The 15,000-nt window shown below is 35.5% G+C and overlaps 1 protein-coding gene and 1 long non-coding RNA gene across 7 annotated transcripts in view; both read right to left on the bottom strand.

Annotated features, from left to right (window-relative positions):
• LOC144968435 (suppressor of lurcher protein 1-like) overlaps window positions 1-15,000 on the bottom strand; it is a 469,097-nt gene that overhangs the window by 293,763 nt on the left and 160,334 nt on the right. The gene's annotated exons all lie outside the window — the stretch shown is intronic.
• The window catches only part of LOC144968432 (uncharacterized), a 2,272-nt gene continuing 852 nt past the window's right edge, over window positions 13,581-15,000 (bottom strand). The window contains exon 2 of the long non-coding RNA XR_013644591.1: window positions 13,581-14,444. This is a non-coding gene — a long non-coding RNA (uncharacterized LOC144968432). The remainder of the gene's footprint in view (window positions 14,445-15,000) is intronic.

Below are 15,000 nucleotides of genomic sequence, written 5' to 3'. Positions count from 1 at the left end.
AAGACGTTAACACTAGCCAAGCTAAATATTGACGGATGACCATCAATTCAGACAGGCTGTAGCACCCGGGTGGACGGCTATTTCAATCAACTTCTTCCAGGACCGAGGAACCCAAAGAACGAACGGATTTAGATTTCGTCAATCCGTCCATCCATCCACCCGTCTGTCCATCTATCCAATCGCTTACTCGTTCCTCATTCTGTCCCTCTGTCCATATATTCAGTCGCTCATATTCTTAATTCCGCCCGACTTTCCATCCATCCATCCAACCACTCATGCTTTCCTCATTCCGTCCGTCTGTCCATTCATTCATTCATACATTCATTCATTCATTCATTCATTCATTCATTCATCCAACTATCAATCCATCCATCTATCCACTCATTCCTCATTTTGTCCGTTTGTCCATCGTTCCATCCATCCATCCACTTATTCCTCATTCCGTTCCTATGTCCATCTATACATCCTATCACTCACTCTTTCCTCCATCCTTCCGCCGTCTGTTTATCCATCCATCCATCCATCCATCCATCCAATGACTCACTCATCCGTCATTCAGGCCATCCATCATTTTATCCATCTATCCATCTATCTACTCATTCCTCATTCGTCCGTCTCTTTATCTATCTATCTATCAAATCTCTCACTCTTTCCTCATTCCATTCTTCTGTCTATCTGTCCATCATCCCTCGAAATAAAAGCTTTGACGATAAGTAACTGACGAAAGGGATTTTGCGAGATCGAATAAAGAATAGGAGGAGCATTTTCGGGGAGCGGAATGTAGAAAGATTTGACTAGAGAATTATATTTTAACGGTATACTTATAATTAACCATTTCCTTGGATAAACCATGCTCGACGAGTATATGGAACACAAATTCTGTTTCATGCAGTTTATATCGCTTTTTATGTGTCCTCTTTGAAACTACCTCTCAACTAGTATCTGTCATTGCCTCCAGCCAGTTATTAAATTCAAACTAGAGTCAAGAGCATGTTAATTGCATTACTGGAAAACATAACACCAGAGCCAGTGTTTTGCGATCATTGTCACCATCCTATCACTAACCAAGCCTAACATCGCTTGCAATTGTAGCAAGACAAGCCACCTTAACGCTGAGATATAATAATCATGGACTGCCATTTGGAATAATGTACAGACACGAGTGGTAAATTTAATATTTGCAGTCAAAAAATAATAATTTAGATAGTCTGAGATCTTTAAAGGCTTAGGTAATTGATAAACTATATTTATCATTGTTACAGTGAGAAAAATATATAGATTTTTAGACAGATAGATAAATATATAGATAATAAGTAGATAGATAGATAGATAGATAGATAGATAGATAGATAGATAGATAGATAGATAGATAGATAGATAGATAGTCGGATAAATAGATAGATAGATTGACAGTTAGATAGATAGAGAATACACTAAATTGGAGACAAAATAGAGAGTTGGACGGGCTGTGTAGTGGTCCAGCAGAGTAACTATTTTTAGCTACACCTCTTGGCTTCAGAAAAATATCGAATATTCAGTAGACGAGTATTAGAAAAATAAAGTAGAGTAAATAGATAATATTTCACATTGATTAATTTCATCGGTAGTACAGGCTCCCCCTACCTTATTCTTGAGATATATATATAGTTTTGATCTCATTACTTCATCTCATTGTCGCTCTCTCTCTCTCTCTCTCTCTCTCTCTCTCTCTCTCTCTCTCTCTTTCTCTCTCTACTCTTCCCTTGCATGCACACACACACAATCACACACACATACACATACAAATACACTCACATATTTTCACCTATATTATTATGACAATCTAATATAAACATATTTTTATATTTTGTGTTTACTTGAAAAAAGGTCAAAGGCCGAAACGTCGTTTGATTTGTGTTGTTCCCTTATTTATGAGTCACATTTACTTCCTTTATCTTTCTTTCCATTTTATTGACTCATTTAGGTACCTCTAGTTATTAAATGTAATGATACTGTACTCTGACTAAATACATTTCTTTCATTTTGGCCAGAAAACGGTTAATTAAAATGTTGATCGCCAACGTCAATATAAGCTCACTCCTGAGACTTTTGACATGGAAGAAGTTTGAGAATATATTTTTGGAGGATGAATTAAGGATCATCGAATTAAACCAATCGATATTTGTGACCCATCGTCTCAAGTCAGTATTATATCGAGGTGGGATGAACCTTAAAACTGAATTCTAAGAAAACATATATTACGTTTTAAAGGAGTTTAGAAAGCTCAATTTGTAGAGCATTCGCTTCACACGCAAAGGGACCGAATCGATTCCGGGGGAATTCAAGGTTTTGCTTCTGGTACCCCCCCCCCCCCCTCCCCACCCCTGCATGTCCACCCAGCAGTGATTTGGTACTTTATCTGCAACATCTGGAGGAAAGTGTTTTGCGATAGATTAGCGCCCTATCCAAAGGGTATCAAGCAATTGCTATTGTCCTCTTCACGATATAGCTTAGAAACAGTGATAAACTCTAGCTCCACTGGCTTAATGGCACTGAATGACTGAATGACTTCTTGTACAATTATATACTGCTTATTTGATGACTTTGCGATGTCCAGTTTGAGAGTTTTTAACCAAGATGAAGGTCATTTAAATCGACCGATATTAGAAGGACGAGATTTCTGGCCAAATTTTTAAATACACGTTTTGTTCCGGGCACGACAGATAATTGGTTCAAAAGGTCAAATTTTTGTCTGTTTGTTTGTTTGGTTTTTCTAGGATGAGAGTGTAATGGTCATTTTGGGCGTTCTATCATAGCCAGAGTAAATAAATGGGCAAATCGATAGTAAATAGAGTGGACAGACTGATGACCAATGACGATGGGTCAGCCATTTTCTCAACAGACAAGAATGGGGTCTGTCTGGGGTAAGGTAATACTAATGGAACGGGCTAAATAAACGTCTATTCACCTACATAATAAATAAATAAAATAAAATTCCCTTTATTCAGCCAATAGGAAGACTGGAGTAACCCAGGCGTTAGCCGCAGTGCCGCGCCGCAAATTCAGCCAAGGCGAGGTGATTTGCTCTAGGCCACACGGCGCAGCGGCGGGTGATCGAACTCGGTACCTTTCGGGTACAAAGCAAAGACCGTATCGCTGAGCCACGCTGCCCCTTAAATATGATGTGACGTCAGTTCATAAATGGGCTCTTATTTATAGACACCGTCTATCTTTTACCTTTTCTTACCTTTAAGATAAAGATGTTTACAACAATAAAAACAACTCTTAAACTTTTCGCACTTGACGATCAATTGAAAATGGAAAAGATACTGTAAATAGATTGCAGATGACGTCTTGATAAACTTAATATTGATTCACTTTTATTTTCCTGATTATTCAGATTGTTTTTTAGAAAGTGTTTGCGTTATATTAAATAATTTCTATCATTACTTCATTGTGGATTTAATATTAATGAAAATAAAAGCTTCAAACAAGAAGTATATACCAATCACGGAAAGTTCGGGCTCAAAGCCCTTCTTAAGCTAACCCCCCCCCCCCCAAAAAAAAAAAAAACCCAGTGAAAACATTAATAAAATACACTTAATACACTTAGAATCCAGAGAACCGGCGGGAAAGTTTCTGGCACGTCAAAAAAGTTCAGTGTTCGATACCTTGTTCTTTTTCCGGGTTGTAATATTCATTTTTGATGATTATTTTTTATGTTAGAAGAGGACGAATACTGCGACGAAATCACACTTTCCGGTGCAATAAAAATGTTTTGAGAACTATCCAGTAATTCAATTTAAATGTATTCTTCTGCCAGTCATTGACAAATAACTTTTTGTACTTTAATAATAAAAAAAAATGATTCTCATTTCCATGAATTTATAGACAAAAGATTACTGGTATGACTCATTATAGATGTTGATCTTGTACTATGCCACTCGCCTTCGGACCGCAGGGTCAAAGGTTCGAGTCCTGCTCTGAGCGGCGCATACTGGAGTCCTTGGAAAAGGCCCTTTACTCATACCATCTCACTGTGCTTAGGTAGTATCTAGGGAGTATCTATCTGTCCATTAATAGCGGTGTCTCTGTCGGGAAAAAATGCTATATCGGCTTACAAACGTCATGTCTCGTCCTACAATTTAAGTGTTGCTATTGGGCGTTTTGAGCACGCTTTTAGATATTGCACAATATAAATGATCCAATTACTTCATCAACGGTTAAACACCAGAGTTCTTCAAAGTCTTGAGATGGAAACGTCCTTTCTTTGTTTAGAACGTCAAATTATAAATACGAGTACATTAAATCCACAATGAACTCGGGCTAGGCTAGGTAAACAATTATATTCGATGTGCACATATTTGCAGGTCTGATAACCCAATTCAGTATAGGCTCATTGTTGTGATGGAATTCTCAACAAATGACGCAAAATATTGTCCATGATAACAATGTTAAACTAGGCCCATAAGTCGGATCAGATGTCAGGCCTGTATATATGTACATGTCGCTTATATTAAATTGACAAATCGAAAAGAAATATGAAATAAACAAATTGAGCTTTTATGTATCACAATATCCACTAAACATGCTCAAAGCACTTTACAAGGTTTCACTGACCAACAGAAACATTAAACATTTAGGATGACACCTGTAAGGTGATAGTACATTTTTTCCGACAGAGACAACGCTGTTAACGGCCAGGTACTCATTTTACATCTGAGTAAAGAGCCTTCTCCAAGGACTCAACTATGCACCGAGCGAGGCTCGAACCCCGGACCGTCCGATCCGAAAGCGAGTGTCATACCACTGGACCACATAGCCGCAAATATAACTAGATTCAATAAATCCATACTTAACATAGTAGCCTGGATGTCTCCTGTAAGTTATGTTTGGCATTCTTTAAAAGTGCGGTAGGGTTGCCGAATGCATTAAGTAATGAGTTTAATCGATAACATGGATTAAAATTTTTAAAAGTGAGTAAAACTGAATATCAAAATATTTCCACCTTTTGTCAGAGCAAGTTATCCATTCGGAGTGCTAGTGGTTGTTTCTTATTGCACAAGCCCGGAAAAAATATATTATTAACTGTGAAATAAATTCACAACTGTAACTGTTTGGACACGGGGGTTGACTTCAGGGAGGTGGTTGGTTTGAAACCATTGATGACTAGGGAACAAGGTGCACTTATTTGTAGGTCTGATCACCGAATGCAATCATAAGGTTGATTTAACATTGTTGTGGTGGACAATATTATTTTACGTTAGTTTGATATTATTTCCATTTCAATAATTTGGGTTATCAGGCTTGCAGCGATAGGAAGCCATTTTTGATGGTTCGTTATCTGAAGTATTATTAATGTTAGTCACATTTTTTATAAAATGTTTTGTCAAATTACAAGTCATGGTTTCATAACAAATAACTTCTTTCCTCATAACACTACAGCTAGTCACCAAGGATTCAATGGCCTTCAGAAATGAGAACAACCTATATTTTTCTACTCTACAACGTGATGGATTTATAATGACTTTGGCACATGCGAAAATTTCCTTGACACTTCAATATAAAATAGTCAAAGCCAATTACAATAACAACAAAAATGAAGTAAGTTAAATTATATTAAATAAACGACAAATAAACAGCTTCATATAAACCTACTTTACCAAATTCTTTCAAAAACAAATGCAAAAACAAAACGAATTTTATTGTTAAAGTATATTCTATTTTAATTGGAGAATTATAAATTTTAAAAAGAATAAAACTAATAGCTTTGACTGTTAGTGGTCACACTTATGAGTACATTTCGCATTATTTAGAATAGTAGTAGTAGTAGTAGTAGTAGTAGTAGTAGTAGTAGTAGTAGTAGTAGTAGTAGTAGTAGCAGTAGTAGTAGTAGTATTAAGCTTCGCAGTTTGAATGACGCTTGCTGAGAATTGTGTGATTCAGTCATGGTCGATGAGTATAGCTGCTCTCTCCATCCATGTTGTTAATTGTTAATTGACCATTGGTCACGGTCCTGGGCCAGAGTTTTGAGGCTGTCAAGATCTTGTTGTGACTTTAGTACTGAGGGCACTGTAGTATTTCTTAGTTCTTCAGGGATTAATTCGGCCTCATCTGAAGCCAGAAATTTCTGTATTGTAGAGAGATCCTGGTTCAGGGTAGTTACTATTGATGTTGGTGGTCTCCCTACATATTTGTTGCCATGCAGGAAATATTCTGTCATTGCAGTTTGGGCTGGGATGTTATCTTTTCGGCGGAAGATGTGACCAAATAGCCTCTATCGCAGTTCCTTTATAGTTGTAATCAGGCGTTGGACCCTGTTTTTTTTCATAGAGATCAGTATTTGTAATTGTCTCTAGCCAATAGATTCCGATTACGCGATGTAATTGTTTGCGGTGGTATGAATCGAGACTTTCTAAGTTCTTTTTTTTGTGAGGCCCCAGGTTCCACAATTATATGTCAATATCGGAATAATCAGTGCCACGTAAATCTCTATTCGTTTATTCTCACTGATTATGTTATTTCTATTCCATAAATTTTGTAGTTGGTTGAATGCATTGGTGGCCACCTACTTTCGTTTTATGATGTCTTCATTTTCGTTGATCAAATGGCCTAGTTTACGTACACTTTTCCATTCATTTAAATTTCTGTTGATGTTTTTATATTCTGTTTTGGATTGATTCACTTTCAGTTCCCATGCTTCTAGGGTAGTTGATATTATTGGCATGTATATCTTCGCTTGATGTTCTGATTAAAAAATTAGGTCTGTATCATCTTCGTATATCAATTCACGAGTGATGTTCTTTATTGGTGGTAATTTTCGTCTTAGATCTTTCCTGGCCGATTCGAGGTATATCGTGAATAGATTGGACTCAAGCTGTCTCCTTGAGGGGTTCCAATTGAGGTTGATATTGTTGTTTATTCTCTGCCGGATTCAAATTGTAATGTAGTATTTGATAATAGGTATCTTATGAGTTTCACGTGATCTTTGTCCAAGAATGAGTCAAAGATTGACAACAACTTGGTTCTACATATGGTGTCGAAAGCGAAACTCATATCGATTCCAAGTATGGTAAATTCTTCCTTATATTATTTCTCTGTTCTGGTTTTCAGCCATCGATGGGCCCATAACTATGTCTGCAGTGATTTCTTCTAAACCCGCTTTGTGATGGTGAAAGATATCTCTCTACCTATTCCCTAATTCTGTTGAGCGTGCTTGCGCTTAAAACTTTTCTAGCGTGGATAATAAAACGATTGGTCGCACATTTTCTTCTGTTGTTATTGAGCTGTTGTATGGCTTCACTTATTTCTTGGGGCGTTATAGGTGTTTCGAGCTCTGAATTGGTAGACTCGAATGGTTCCATTTCTTGAATACCCTTGTATTTCTCATTGTAGTACACGACTCTAGCGTTTATTATTTCTTTATCATTACATAAGGTCTTATTACATTTATCTTTGATTATAAGTCTATTATGAGTTTTTTGTCGTTTGCTTGTATTCACCGCTTTGAACATTTTCATACTGTCACTCGTACTATTTATTTCTGTCACAATCTCATCTATTTTCTTGTTGTGATTATCTGTTGATTGAGATTTAATTTTATGCATGATTTCATTTCGTTGTCTCTTAATTTTGTTCTTCGCATCCGTATTTGAGCAGCTGTTGATGTCAAGTCTCGGTTGTTTTTGCTGCTGCGATAAGTCATGCAGTATTTGACAGTAATCTTGTTTTTGTGTACTACTTTTCACAGGCAGTATTGTTTCTCTGCTCATCAGCACGCTTTGGACAGGTTGTTGTTGAATTTCAGCTGGGTTAGAGGCATCATTAGATTCTTTGACGAACGATTCGAAGCGAGATTGTTTCTGAAATTTTCTTTGACTAGGTCATCTCTTAGACTGCTGAAGTCTTTGATCGATTTTTTGTTTTGTTTGGCTTATTTTCATTTTCTGTTGGCCTGAACTTTGAAACTAAGAGTCTATGGTCTGTGGATGTCTTCATTCCTGCATATGTTCGTGAATCATTGAGAATGCGTTTGTAATGGTCCGAAATTATGATAAAGTCTATCTGATTGTACGTATTGATAGTCTTATCATCAGAATTTTTCCACGTACCTTGCCATGTAGTAATATGGCGGGAAGGGTATTTAAAGGCACTATTACATATGACTTATGTTCGCAGCAAAAATCAATAAGATACTGGCCATTTTCATTACGAAGACCTTTGGAATAAGCACCGAGGCATGTTTCGTTGTTGTCTTTCCTTGTTCCTATTTTGGCATTGAAATCGCCCGTGATTATGATGTTGTCATTTACATGGTCTCGGATTATCATTTCAATTTCATTGTATAATCTATCTCTTACTGTTGAATCTTTTTTGGATGTCCCCGAAGTAGGATGGTGCGTGTTGGTTATACATGTCGGCTTGTTGTTTAGAAAGCATGGAATGGTTTTAAAGCTCAAAATTGATATTCTTTCGTTTATAGACCAATATGAGTTTAAATAAGGTATTAGAGGGTTTGATATTAGAAAACCGAGCCCTCCCTGGATATTTTCATGTTCAAACGTAATGAGACGGCAACCTCGTATTATTTCATAATTGGCCTTGTCTTTGGTCTCTTGTATGCTTATTACGTCTAATTAAGTAAACAGGTCCTCAATCAGGTTTTTTTTCTTAAACTTTGAGGAGATACGCGAAAATTGAATGATGCGATGTTCATTCCTATTTCATAATTACCTCATCAATAGTCGAAAACTACTTCTGTAGACAAGAGACTTAAATATATTTTAATTTTGATTATCGAAGGGACCCCGAAATATGGTCATAAATTTACAAATTTCACACAGTACTTTGTAAATCCGTTATTAAATTTACGTAGTAAACACATTAAATTAATTTTAATGAACAAATAAGCAGAATCCTTGGCAGATTCACACAATTCTCGTGAAGATAGTTTTATCGACACGGGGTCGACCGAACTCCAATCACGGAAGTTATTTAGAATAACTTGACTGTATTTGATCTTGAAGAATTTGGTTAATTATGAGAATTACATATTATGAAACCTAGTGAGCAATATATATATATATATATATATATATATATATATATATATATATATATATATATATATATATATATATATATAAACACCGTTCAGGCCAGGAACTCAACGTATACCTGAGTGCGGTAACAGAATGTAGATATAAAGCCTTTTTCAATGCCTTTGCAGTGCCCACCCGACCCAAACCATGGACCTACATGACCGAAGACTAGTGTCCTACCATAAATTGTTTATGATATTGATGCTATGCGTTTAGGTAAAATACCCACAACATCCGCCAGCCGGCTATAATGTACCAAACACACAAAATTATGTATAACCTTGAACGTTTATAGTCTGGCTGATAGAATTTAGTGAGAACAAATCATTTAAATGGCTGTCTTTTAACAACAAAGAGCTGAGTGACGTCAATTTTGTTTCTTCTCTAGTTGCAGACAAGTAGTCAAAACCTGCTGATTTCTAGAGAGGAAAAGATCATATATTTTCTTGCTACTTTGGCACTGTACTTTATATACTTTTTCAAACATGGCAAAATTCTCTTTCTCCATGTTATAAATTATGGGAGTGTTGAGTTCGTGATTGTAGCTACGTAGCCATACCATAAGCGCTCTGGGATGTTAATTAAATCCTCTTTACGACCTCATTTTCAAAGATAATGGATTCTTCACAGCGATTAGCATGTTCCAAATCTGGTCTTTACTTCGTGATGATCAGCGATCGAGGAACATGCGTGCTGACCCAGGCAGGAAGATTTCTGTCCGAAAATGATCTCATCTAAAATGCTTTTTTTGAGAAAAGGGGAGCTCAACAGCGAAATTGATTTCTATGGCGATTAGTTTCCATTTATACTCCCCATTTGCCTTGGAACATCTTTAACTTTTTCTTTTATATCGTTGTTATGATGTGAAGATGTTCATGTCGTTGTTGGCGGTAGTGGCGGTGGTGTGTTGTTATTTGATATATTATTAGTAAAATTATATTATCATTATTCTTATTGTTATTCTTCTTCTTCTTCTTCTTCTTCTTCTTCTTCTTCTTCTTCTTCTTCTTCTTCTTCTTCTTCTTCTTCTTCTTATTATTATTATTATTATTATTATTATTATTATTATTATTTCAATTATTATTATTATTATTATTATTATTATTATTATTATTATTATTATTATTATTATTATTATTATTATTATTATTATTATTATTATATTATTATTATTATTATTATTATTATTATTATTATTATTATCATGATTATTTGTGAATATTATTATCATCAAGAGTGCAATATTTCTATTCCTGTAATTTTATAATTGACACCATTACTTTGTATCAGCATCGTTATCATCAGCATTATTATCGTCATCATAATCATCTTATTTTGTTTTCTTCCTCTTCTTCTTCTTCTTCTTCTTCTTCTTCTTCTTCTTCTTCTTCTTCTTCTTCTTCTTTTTCTTCTTCTTCTTCTTCTTCTTCTTCTTCTTCTTCTTCTTCTTCTTCTTCTTCTTCTTCTCCTCCTCCTCCTCCTCCTTGTCATCCTCTTCCTCTACATCTTCTTTTTCCTATGCTTCTAAATTTTATCCACTTTCAACATGACTTGGATTTCTTGCAAGACGCCAGCCACAATGACAAGATTCAAACTATTTTCTTCTTAGTGTCATACGAAAGAATTATCTTATTACGAACTCGAGACGACTTATTTTACCCCTTCGTAACCTTGAATAATAATAAACTATTACTACCCGACAAATTTGAGCCAATTTAAGCTCTTTCTTGCCCGAAACCAAAAACAATTTATTACGGCCTAGCCCTTTGAAGAAAATCAATATAATGGTTGCGTTTTTTTATATCTTTTCAATTTCCACGCCCCCTAAAATCCATTAAAGGATAGTCACGCTTACCGTTCTCATAGTTGGGTGGCCCTGTCATCCCATTATAACTCACTCGCCTTTTTATCTGAGAAAACAACAGAGGGACAGGCCGAGACTGGATAAGTTTGGAAAGAAGATTTAGAGGAAGTGTTTTGCATAGTGACCAAAAAAAAGTCATCTTCAACAAATAAAACCTGAATAAACACTCAGAGCAATAATTTAAGTAGAATAAAGTAAAGAAAAGAAGTATAAAAATTATAAACCAACAACGACAATAACGACCTCATCTGCAACAAAAACAAGAGCAATAAGTGCAAACAGAAAAAGAAAACAAACGGAAAACAAACAAACAAAAATTAAAACAAAAACGAAAACAAAGAAGAAGGAAAAACAAAATCAAAGCAATCAAAAACAATAAAAAACAATCAAAAACACAATACAATCGAACTTGATTCTCAATGTCTTAAAGCTGCCTGGCCATCATTCTATCGCCATTTAATTTGTTTTCCGATCAAGCGTTCCTTCCTAAGTATTCGATACCTTGTATAAGGAATAGTCTCAAATCAGAAAGATTGAATGGTTCTACTTAGAAAATCAAATCGAGAATATTTTTAGACCTTTCCGTCTGATTCTGATTTTTCAATTTTGATATTTTGAGAGATGATTTCTTTTTCTTTTAAAGCTAGTCCACAAGCAATAGGATTCCACAGTCTGACGTCACGTCCGCCTAGCAACGAATCGGCTGGCTCTAAACAAAAAAAAAAAATCCGTGCTTGGTCCGGGCAAGGAATAATTGGAAAATCGCTCAAAAAACAATTTTTATCTTAAATATGGTCCAGTGTTTTGTACCAGATTGTCTACACCAGTCAGAGAGTCACTCCTGCAAGTTTTACAGATTTCCAAATGGACAGGCAGACAAAAAATTGAAGAAAAAGTGGATCACTTTAGTCAGGTAAGCACGCACGCCTCGTCGAACATTTGATAGAGTTCGTAGTCCAGATCTAGGTCAAGTTCTAGCTTACGTAGACCTATATTTTATGATTAAAGTGTACAATTGCACGAAATTATAAATAAAAATACATTCCAAACTAGGTTTTTATTGAAGTTGAAGCAAAAATGATATCTCAATCGTTTGATGTTAAGGCTGATAACTGAATGAGAGTTAAGTTCTATGATAAGTGATAATTTTTTAAAAGGAGAACAAGAAGAAAGAGAGAAAATATTGTTAAAATCTTACTTTAAACTCGATACCTTTATGGCAAAATGAAAATAATAAATAAAATAACGCAACCTCCCCCCCCCCCCCACTCCCCTCACGCAGATATCTCTCTCTCTCTCTCTCTCTCTCTCTCTCTCACACACACACACACAAAACACACATACTTTCCTCTTTTTTTTGGAAAGTTTCTCTGATCTCTGCCATGCCTCCCTCCCGACAGCCGAGGTGGCAACTCTGTGTGAACAAAGCAGATGGCGGCAGGGACCTCTCTCCTTTACCTGTGCCGATTGTTGACACTCAAAGTTTCCATCACCGCACTGTCCAGTACAGTACTGACTGAAATAAAGAAAACGCAGTCTTGCCACACTCACCCAAGATCACTTTAACTGTGTAAATTAAGAATTCATATTTTATATATACCTAGTCAAAATCATCAAAAGAAGTAATGAGGAAGTGCGACATTTTGCTGATGTGCGATTCATAAAAGACAGGGAGGACCCACCAGTAACTAGTTCTTGCACACCTTTGATTTATCATGCATTGAGTGGTGTCAAACAAGATAGTCTAAAACAAAGTACTTAACAAATTAAATAATATACCCAATATGCCACAGATTATTGTTTTTTTTATCTTTCATTCAGGAGAAGGACAAAAGATCCAATCATCATCAAGAGTGTGTTCTTGTCACTTCAGAGATGGTGACAAAGCCAACTCCTGAATGGTTTGACAGAAATAAAATAAATTGTTTCCACAGAGCAGAAAGAAAGAAAAAAAAGTGACACAAGGAATTCCCATCCCATCTCAATGGCACCAACATCAAGAAGTCCACCACCACCACACACCACCACACCATCATCATCATCATCATCATCATCATCATCATCATCTCATATACATCATCATCATTGCTCAACTCTCTTCATCATCATCACAAAGTCCACCTTTAAAAAAAACAGATTCCTCATCATCATTATTTTCCTCTCATCATCATCATCAGTATCTTCTCTCTCATCATCATCTCAACTCTCGTCACCACATCACAGGATTCCATCTATTTAAAAAAACAGATGTAGAACAGTGAGGATATTTTAAATAGAACAACAAATTTAATTCAAGAACAAGAAATTACAGACAAAAATAAGGAAATAGCTAGCTTTAAACACCAACTAAGTTAGATTCAACGCACTTACACTGTTTCAAGCTACAGAAAAAGTTCTTCGAATGGAGACAGGTACATGTTTAAAATATTTAATATTATTGTTCAATATGTTGAGTGCTTTAGAGGTAACATTATTTATTATAGCGGATGGAAGTTCAGAAGGACAGTTGCATTAAAGACAAATTTTCATTATTACACTATGAAACTTAGAAGAATACGCTAACCTTCATATTTCACAATTGTTTAGCGTTAGTGAAGTACTATAACAAATATTATACAAACTTTATTCATGTTTTACATAAGCCATAAGCTTCTCTTTGAAAATGTTATGAAGGTTACATGCCCTTCTAGACATAAAAATAAACTATCAGCTCCATCATCATTTTTAAGATTTCCAAATTGCAGAATGATCATTGATTGTACATATGACCAAATTGCTATTCCTAAAGAAATGGATAAACAACGGTTAACTTATTCTTCTTATAGGTCCATGAATTCTGTTAAAGCTCTTGTTGGTCTGAGGCCAAATGGTGTGATAAATTTTATTTCTAAACTGTATCCAGGGTCTGTCTCGGATAAGGTCATTGTACAAAATTGTGGATTACTAAAACTTTTAATTTTAAGCCCTGGAGATTTAATTTTAGCAGATAAAGGTAATAAAGGTAAAACCCCATCCTGATTCAAGATATTTTACCTCAAGGAGTAACTGTAAATATCCCTCCCTTTTTACATAATAAATTTACTGAAAATGAGATTTTATTAACAAAAGAAATTGCTTCATGTAGAATTCATGTTGAGAGGGCGAATGAAAGACTGAAAAATGTTAACATCCTCTCATATATTCCAACCATGTTAAGAGAAACATCTGATATTATTTTTCAATTTGTTGCAGCACTTGTCAATCCCCAGTCTCCTCTTATTAAGGAGACTGCATTTTGTTAGCTTTGCCATTTATATTGTACAACACACATATTTTGTTCATCATCATCAAATCACCATTCAAAATAATGGTTTTGTAGGTCCATACATGATTTTACATGATAAACATGACAAATTATGGCATTGTTGTATCAATGTATGTTCAATGTCATTAACATTGTTAAATAAAACCACACAAATTAGTTTTGGACTGAATCAACCCAAGGCATCATCAAGATAGATCTGTGGAAGTAAAAGAATAAAAGATTCAAATTTAGAGCTGCGACCATGCTCAATAGGCAAAAAACAAACAAACTAATAAAACGTCTGTTGTGGTCTTGTGGTATGACACTCGCTTTCAGATCAGAAGGTCCTGGGTTTGGGCCTCGCTCGGCGCATAGTTGAGTCCTTGGAGAAGGCTCTTTACTCACAATCTCTCACCGTACTCAGGTGTCAAATGAGTACCTGGCCGTTAACAGCGTTGTCTCTGTCCGAAAAAATTGTAATATCGCCCAACAGGCATCATGTCCCGTCTTACATGTTAAATGTTGCTGTTGGCCAGGGACCCCTTGTAAAGCACTTTGAGCACATTTAGTGGATATTACGCTGTATAAAAACTCAATTAAAAAAAAACAAATAAAGTGATTCTTTCATTCATCTTGCTTTGTTGATAAGGGGGAAACCCCAAACGTCCATTTTATCTGTTTTCGTATATTAAATTGAAGTTCACATTCAATTTCACAATGTTATTGATTTCTTCGAGTTTCAAGCAGCAACATTTACATTACACCTTAACCCA

This window comes from Berghia stephanieae, chromosome 3 (assembly GCF_034508935.2).
Source record: "Berghia stephanieae isolate SIO BIC M18660-M18661 chromosome 3, UCSD_Bste_1.3, whole genome shotgun sequence".
NCBI lineage: Eukaryota > Metazoa > Mollusca > Gastropoda > Nudibranchia > Aeolidiidae > Berghia > Berghia stephanieae.
The sequence above is the reverse complement of the archived record's forward strand: the minus strand, read 5'-3'. Positions and strand labels throughout refer to the sequence as shown.